The 6,508-nt window shown below is 37.0% G+C and overlaps 1 long non-coding RNA gene across 1 annotated transcript; it reads right to left on the bottom strand.

Annotated features, from left to right (window-relative positions):
* Positions 1-682: 682 nt before the first annotated feature.
* LOC124277120 lies at positions 683-2,593 on the bottom strand. The gene is made up of 3 exons (XR_006898747.1): positions 2,487-2,593; positions 1,341-1,527; positions 683-747 (listed from the first exon to the last, which is right to left on the bottom strand). It is a non-coding gene; the product is annotated as an uncharacterized LOC124277120 (long non-coding RNA).
* Positions 2,594-6,508: the final 3,915 nt, after the last annotated feature.

Genomic DNA, 6,508 nt, shown 5'->3' with positions numbered 1-6,508 from the left:
TATTGCAACATGTACTTCTGTATTAATAAAGAACTTTCTATGACCATACACAGGCCTCTATTGTTTATTCTTGTTTCCCAAAGGAGGGGTTCACAGGTCAATTCCATGGTTCACAGATGACGCTTCAAACATGTTACCCCTAAAATATCTTTTCGACCCTGTAAAATTGGCAATACTGATAGAGTCAAAACAAAATAGACTTCATATTTCAATTTAAATGATGGTGAATTGTTTGGAGTAATGTTGTGACAGCAACTAGTGATAGAAGAATCTGATACATCTCATGGAATTTGGTTGTGACACTAATTAGATTAAGTGTTAAAAGAGGCTGGACAGAGTCAGTTGACTGGAACTGCTACCCCTGCACTGTTTACATCTAACTGACAGGTCCATATTTGGTATTTTAACTATGGGAGGGCAAAATCAATGTTAATGCCTTCATTCCACTGAAAATTCATAGAGTTAGCATCCTGGACATACTCTGGAAACATGGCACCACACACACCGAAAGTGTTCGAAAAGTTGTTTCAAAAAGGAAATAAGCCTTGGAACTTTGGTGAAAAACAACCCAGGGATAAGCAAAGTAGATTTAAAGTGCCCTAGACTGTCAGGTTGACCCTGAGCTACATAAGAAAGTGACCAGTGCAGGGGGTGACTGGAGTGCAGCCAGTACAAACACTCACCAGTGTGCCATACAGCCTGTTAAGGCCGAGGATGAGAAACACCCCTCAGGAGGATGATTGTTCACTGAAAACAAAAATGACCGGTAAGATGACTATAATCTACTTATTCATGTCACCCAAGCTTTGAAATACTTGCAGGTAACAAAAGTCCTCATTGTTAAATGATTTGGGTGGCCAAACTTGCCTCATTAAAATAATTTATCTTTTAAACAAGGTGACATAAGGAATTTTCAATTTTATTCACATTTTCAGTGATTAAGTGAAGTAAGTGGCCAAATTCAGACTCATGAATGAGTGTTTTTCAAAACCAATTAAAAAACCTGTTTTAATACCATAATGAAGGGCTAGGCTGGGATAGAAATAGAAAATACATTTCATCCACCAAGGAAGATAATTCACAAATGTCGAACACAACAACATATTGTAAATAATCATTCAGAAGTTTCCCAAGTAGTCAGTGGGGTTTATTTTAAATCTGCAGGGCTGCTGCTGATGTGTATCATCTGTTCCACGTTGGGGAGACAGAGAAATGAGGCATTTCGTGAGCATGCCACGACATCGACAAACTGTAAGGGGGACCTGGTTATGGATATAGAGAATGAACAGCAGTGGGGCCTCAACTGGACAGAGAGACTGAAATGTACCAACTGTGGCTACCTGTCTAAGCATCATAAGCTCTACAGGGAGGTAGAAGTAGCTGCGGCGAAGAAGGGACGTCGCTCCTCCACTGCTAACACTGGACTCCAGATAGGCCTGTCGAAATGTCCCATGGGGAGTGAGAGTTTCCGTGTTCTCTGCATGAGTGCAGATATTCAACCCCCATCCAGTTCAGGCATGCAGAAAGCTGCAAACAGAGTTTGTGATAATATTAAACATCAAAATGTGAAGGATATGAGGGCCAGGAGGGTGGAAATGAGGGAAATAAATAAATACAGGGGAACAAATTTGAATAATGTCAGCATGTCTACAGATGGCATGTACAACAACCCACTTTTCAGCCAGCCACTGAAGTTACCTATGTAGCCACTGAGAATGAGACTTGTGACCACCAAATATTAGCTCTACAAACAAAATCAAAACTTTGTTCAAAGCACAGTTTAGTTGACAACATTTCTTGTGTAAACAATCCAGACTGCACTGCTGATTTGCACATGTCAGAATCAATAGGGAATGAAAAACAATTAGCTGCAGAGTGTTTCAGGGACTTAAAGAAAGACCAAATTGATGTAGAATTTTTGACAACAGATGCTGATAGTGCAGCTTACACAGCTCTCACTGAAATGTATGAAGCAGGGAAGATGGATGTTTGTCCGCAAACTTTTCTCGATACAAGGCACCTATCAGCCAGTCATAGAAAATTCATAAAAAATTCTAAATTTGTTGTGGACATGATGCCTGCTAGAACTAAACAAGATAAACAGAATTGGGCAAATACATTTTCTTTAGACTGTGCATCCAGATGTGCAGCTGAGTTTTCAGCTGCTTACTCAAGTCATGCAGGTGACTTGCCAAGGTTGAAGAAATCTCTGTCATATACCTCTGATGCTATTGCTTACTGTTACATGGGAGATCACACTAAATGCAGAAAGCAGTCACTTGTGTGCAAGGGGGGGAAGCAAAATTGGTTATCACACAGTAAATATTTGAATAAAAACTTCAAAATTACTCACAATGAAATTCATTTTCAAAATTTGAGAAAATGCACTGACTTTCGTCTCGGCCCTAAAATAATAGACAAGACCCAATTCAACCTGAACAGTCAAAAGTGTGAAGCTACAAACAAGGCACTGCGCAGGTCATTACCTCGTGATACAACCTTTACTCGGAACTTCCAAGGCAGAGCTCACAGTGCTGTGCATAGTGTGAACTTTAAAAGTCCAGCAAAATCACTCTTGACGCTGAGACATGGGCTCAGGGTGTGCTGTCACTGCAAAAGTAAAATTGATAATGAAATCAGCAAAAAGCCACAATAAAGTACTTTCTTTAAGGTAAAACATACAAGAAATCAAAAATAAGTAAGGACCGCCGCGCTTAGAAAAAGTTAGAATTATTCAAATTCCATCATTGTAAAAAATCAATATTCAAAAAGACATGTTATTGAAAAGAAATACTGCATATCTGAGACATCAACACCCAAGAGAGGATCATTCATACACAAAACTGGCCCCAAACAGAAAGACCTAACAACATAATGTATATGCTTACATTAAACAGTAGGGTTTATGACTCTTGGTGCACAAACCCTGTTGTCGACAGTGAATTCTTTCCATATTGTGTTCGTGGGTCTCGACAGTCAAATGGTCAGTGTTTACACAAGAAGTGTTGTGACAGAGATGGCTCACTTCAATTTTTGCCAGAGCTGTCAGTTTTAACCAAATCATCTGGTAAACATTTATTTGCTATGCATAGGGCTATTCTGTGGGCTTTTTTGTTCGGTCCCCGCCTTGGACAGCCACGAAAAGAAACACCGCCCATAGCCCTGCTTATCTCGGCTGCCCAACCACTCCCTGCAACCAAATTTACCACTTGGGTCACTCATTTTCCTTTCAAAATTCCCTCTATATTTGTCCCAAAACGTTTCCATGGCAGTACATCAACATGGAAAACCATAAATTATGAACTGCTGAAATATGCACTTTCCCTACAGGTTACACAACACCTAATGTTTTCCCATAGACTTCTATAGTAGCCTTATATTTTTTTTAAAATTATCCAGGCTATCAACAGCCATTCCATGTACACATGGGTACACTCTGGCCTTTAAACTACAATAAAACACAATATCTAGCCAACTTGTCCGGCTTGTTTTGCTAGCACAGGAAGCGGAACACATCAACCCCAGTTCCGCACCAAATGTCACCTACTGGAAAATATCTGTACACACAATAAGCATAAGTCATGGTGATGAAAATCACAGTACTGAATACTTAAAATTGTGGTCAGTTTTAATTACTGGTTGGATATGCTTTTAAAAAACATAAACATCTTACACTATTTCATCCAATCACAGCTGTCACATGTCTCTATCTCTTCATTTGTTTACATACGGTTCTCGCTCAGTGAGCAAGCGTTTCTCATTTAGTGTAGTATAACCTAGAACGTACCAACTCGTCATATAAAATGTTACCACACAAACAAATTTATGACCCTTGACAACTGATCGACCATGATGTCTGCTACTTGCATAGCAAACGAAAACAAACATCTGGTCTAATTTGAAGTATCACCTTCGTAGTGTCATCTTGATTTTATAACCTTTTAAAATTTATGAACTCCATAAACTCATTCAAGTACAATATATTTGTGTTAGATACACTGGTCTCTAATATTTGTCTTTATGTAAGGGCAGACTATACTGCTGTTTCGTTGATCTTAAAGCTACATTTGATTTCAGCAATATAACAAATGTGATGTATTAACCTTGGACTGGCAATGTCAAAGGTATTTCTTTTAGATTAATTAGAAATATGTACACCAATGTTCAATCATGTATATCACTGCAAGGTGGCTACACACAACTGTTTGACTGTGTGAGCGGAATAAAACAGGGTTGCCAACTATCACCACTGCTATTTTCATTATATGTTAATGCTATTACTGAATCTCTTGGTGTTTAAGAAGATAGATGCATTGACATTGGTGTCTGTCAACTTTTCATGTTACTCTTCCCCGATGATATGTTACTTTTTGACAGCACTGTACGAGGTTTCCAAAAAACATTGAATAACCCTGCAATATATTGTGAAAAGTGGACTTTAACCGTCAATATTAGTAAAACTAAATCTATGGTTTTCAGGCAAGGTGGTAGATTAACGAAATACGAGAACCATTATTTTATTGATACCCAACTAGAAATTGTGTCTTCTTACACGTATTTGAGTGTTCTTTTCTTATGTAGTGGGTCATGGCATATAACGCAAAAAAACGTGTCATATCCAGAAAGTGTTAAATATTTTACGTTCCAACTATCAAATTTCAGAAAATTAATTGTATCTGTTCTTTTCAACAGTTTTTACCCACAGGTATTACCAACTTCAGTTTTGGTTTCAGAAATATGGGGATTTCATCCCGCACTAAATGCAGACAGAGTATACAATCTCTTAAAGCAAACTATTTTTCTTGGTAGAGCTTAATGGATGTTAATCTTTCAAAACTAGACAATATATAACAATTGTAAAATATTGGACACGGTTATTACACCAAAAGGATAATTAAATATTATACCACATACTGTTATCAATATAAATTAGCAGAAGCTGGTAGACAATGTTGAGCCCATAATGTAAAACGATTGTTAAATAAATATGGTTTTAGTTATATGTGGCACAATCAGGATGTAAGTTGTTTAAAGAAGTTCTTATTTGATTTTAAACAAAGGTATATGTCAATAGATCAACAGACATTGTTTGAATTAATATGTTCGTTTCCCAAACGTAGTATTGTATGTCAATGTCTAAAAAAGGAATAATGTTGTGAAGAATATTTGTCAGTTGTGAATTTTACTTCATATAGAATAGCCCTTACCAACTTGAGGTGTTCAAATCACAGATTGATGATAGAGGAAGATAGAAAACTTCATATTGCTCAAGATCAACGATTTTGTCATTTATGCATTATTTCCTGTATTGAAACAAAGTACCATTTATGGTTAATAATTATTTCCTTTTTTGACAGATTTGATAAAATTGTTACCTGAATATAACATTGTATATCCAACATATCGTACATTTTATCAGCTATTATCATCCCAAAACCCAGATGTTATTAATCGTTTAGCAAAGTATGTATTTCTTGCCATGAATAAGAAATAATCACTTGCAATTGTAAAGACGAATAAGAATGGCACCCTCTATACATGGTGCATACATGTTGTACTACTTGTATAATGAACCGGTGGCCACCTTAGTGTAACAATCTCTCTCCCTCTCTCACTCTCCTCTCTCTTTCTCTCTCTCTCTCTCTCTCTCCCTCTTGATATCGATTGATCTACAAAGAGTTCATTATTTAATATTTTATTAATAGATTAACAGGTGTTATCTAAGATATTTAGGATGAGTTTATCATTAAAAGAATGTGTTTACCTTCCTCTCAGTCGCTGCCACAAGTTTAAAGTCCAGAGAACGCGAGAAATTGTAATAACAAGTACAAAAAGTGAGAATCAAGAGCACTATTCAGAAACTTTTGTCTTTGTTAAGTTTTGTTTTTGTTTGTTTTATTATAGGATCGGGAAGTTGTGATGCGTGAGCTGGATAACACTGTCATCGTGGAACACGTTGCTGGTGCATTCCGCCAGTCTTTGACTGGTCTTGATTAGATTTTGATTTTAACGGCTGTCGGGATAAGTATCATAATACATGTACTGTATTTACCCCAATACCTAATACATTATATTTGCTGAAGTGTCGCTATGTTGTATGCAGTTTGTTTGGAATGAGTGAGTGGCTATGTTTTATGCTGCTTTTGCAGTATTCTAACATAATCATCGCGGGGGACACAAGAAATGCACACTCTGTACCCATATAGGATATCGGACCCAGCCGCCGTTGTCAAACAAACGTATAATCACTTGGCTACAGCATCACCTTACACATAGAATTATATTTCATGTTAAGGACTGTCTGTTATCTGAATATTAATAACTTGAACTGTTTCTAAGACAGGTATTTGAAATGTGAACGATTTTATGTTGCGTTCTGTTTCTTAAGAAGTGGGTTCTGGTGATCTAGTGTGGTAGAAAATACGCTTTACTGAATTCATGTCAAAATAATAGAACTTCAAACATTTTGTCAACAGAAACATCAACATGTGGACTCTGATGTACCTCC

This window comes from Haliotis rubra, unplaced genomic scaffold, assembly GCF_003918875.1.
Source record: "Haliotis rubra isolate DU_JTF1 unplaced genomic scaffold, ASM391887v1 Scf2180, whole genome shotgun sequence".
NCBI lineage: Eukaryota > Metazoa > Mollusca > Gastropoda > Lepetellida > Haliotidae > Haliotis > Haliotis rubra.
The sequence above is the reverse complement of the archived record's forward strand: the minus strand, read 5'-3'. Positions and strand labels throughout refer to the sequence as shown.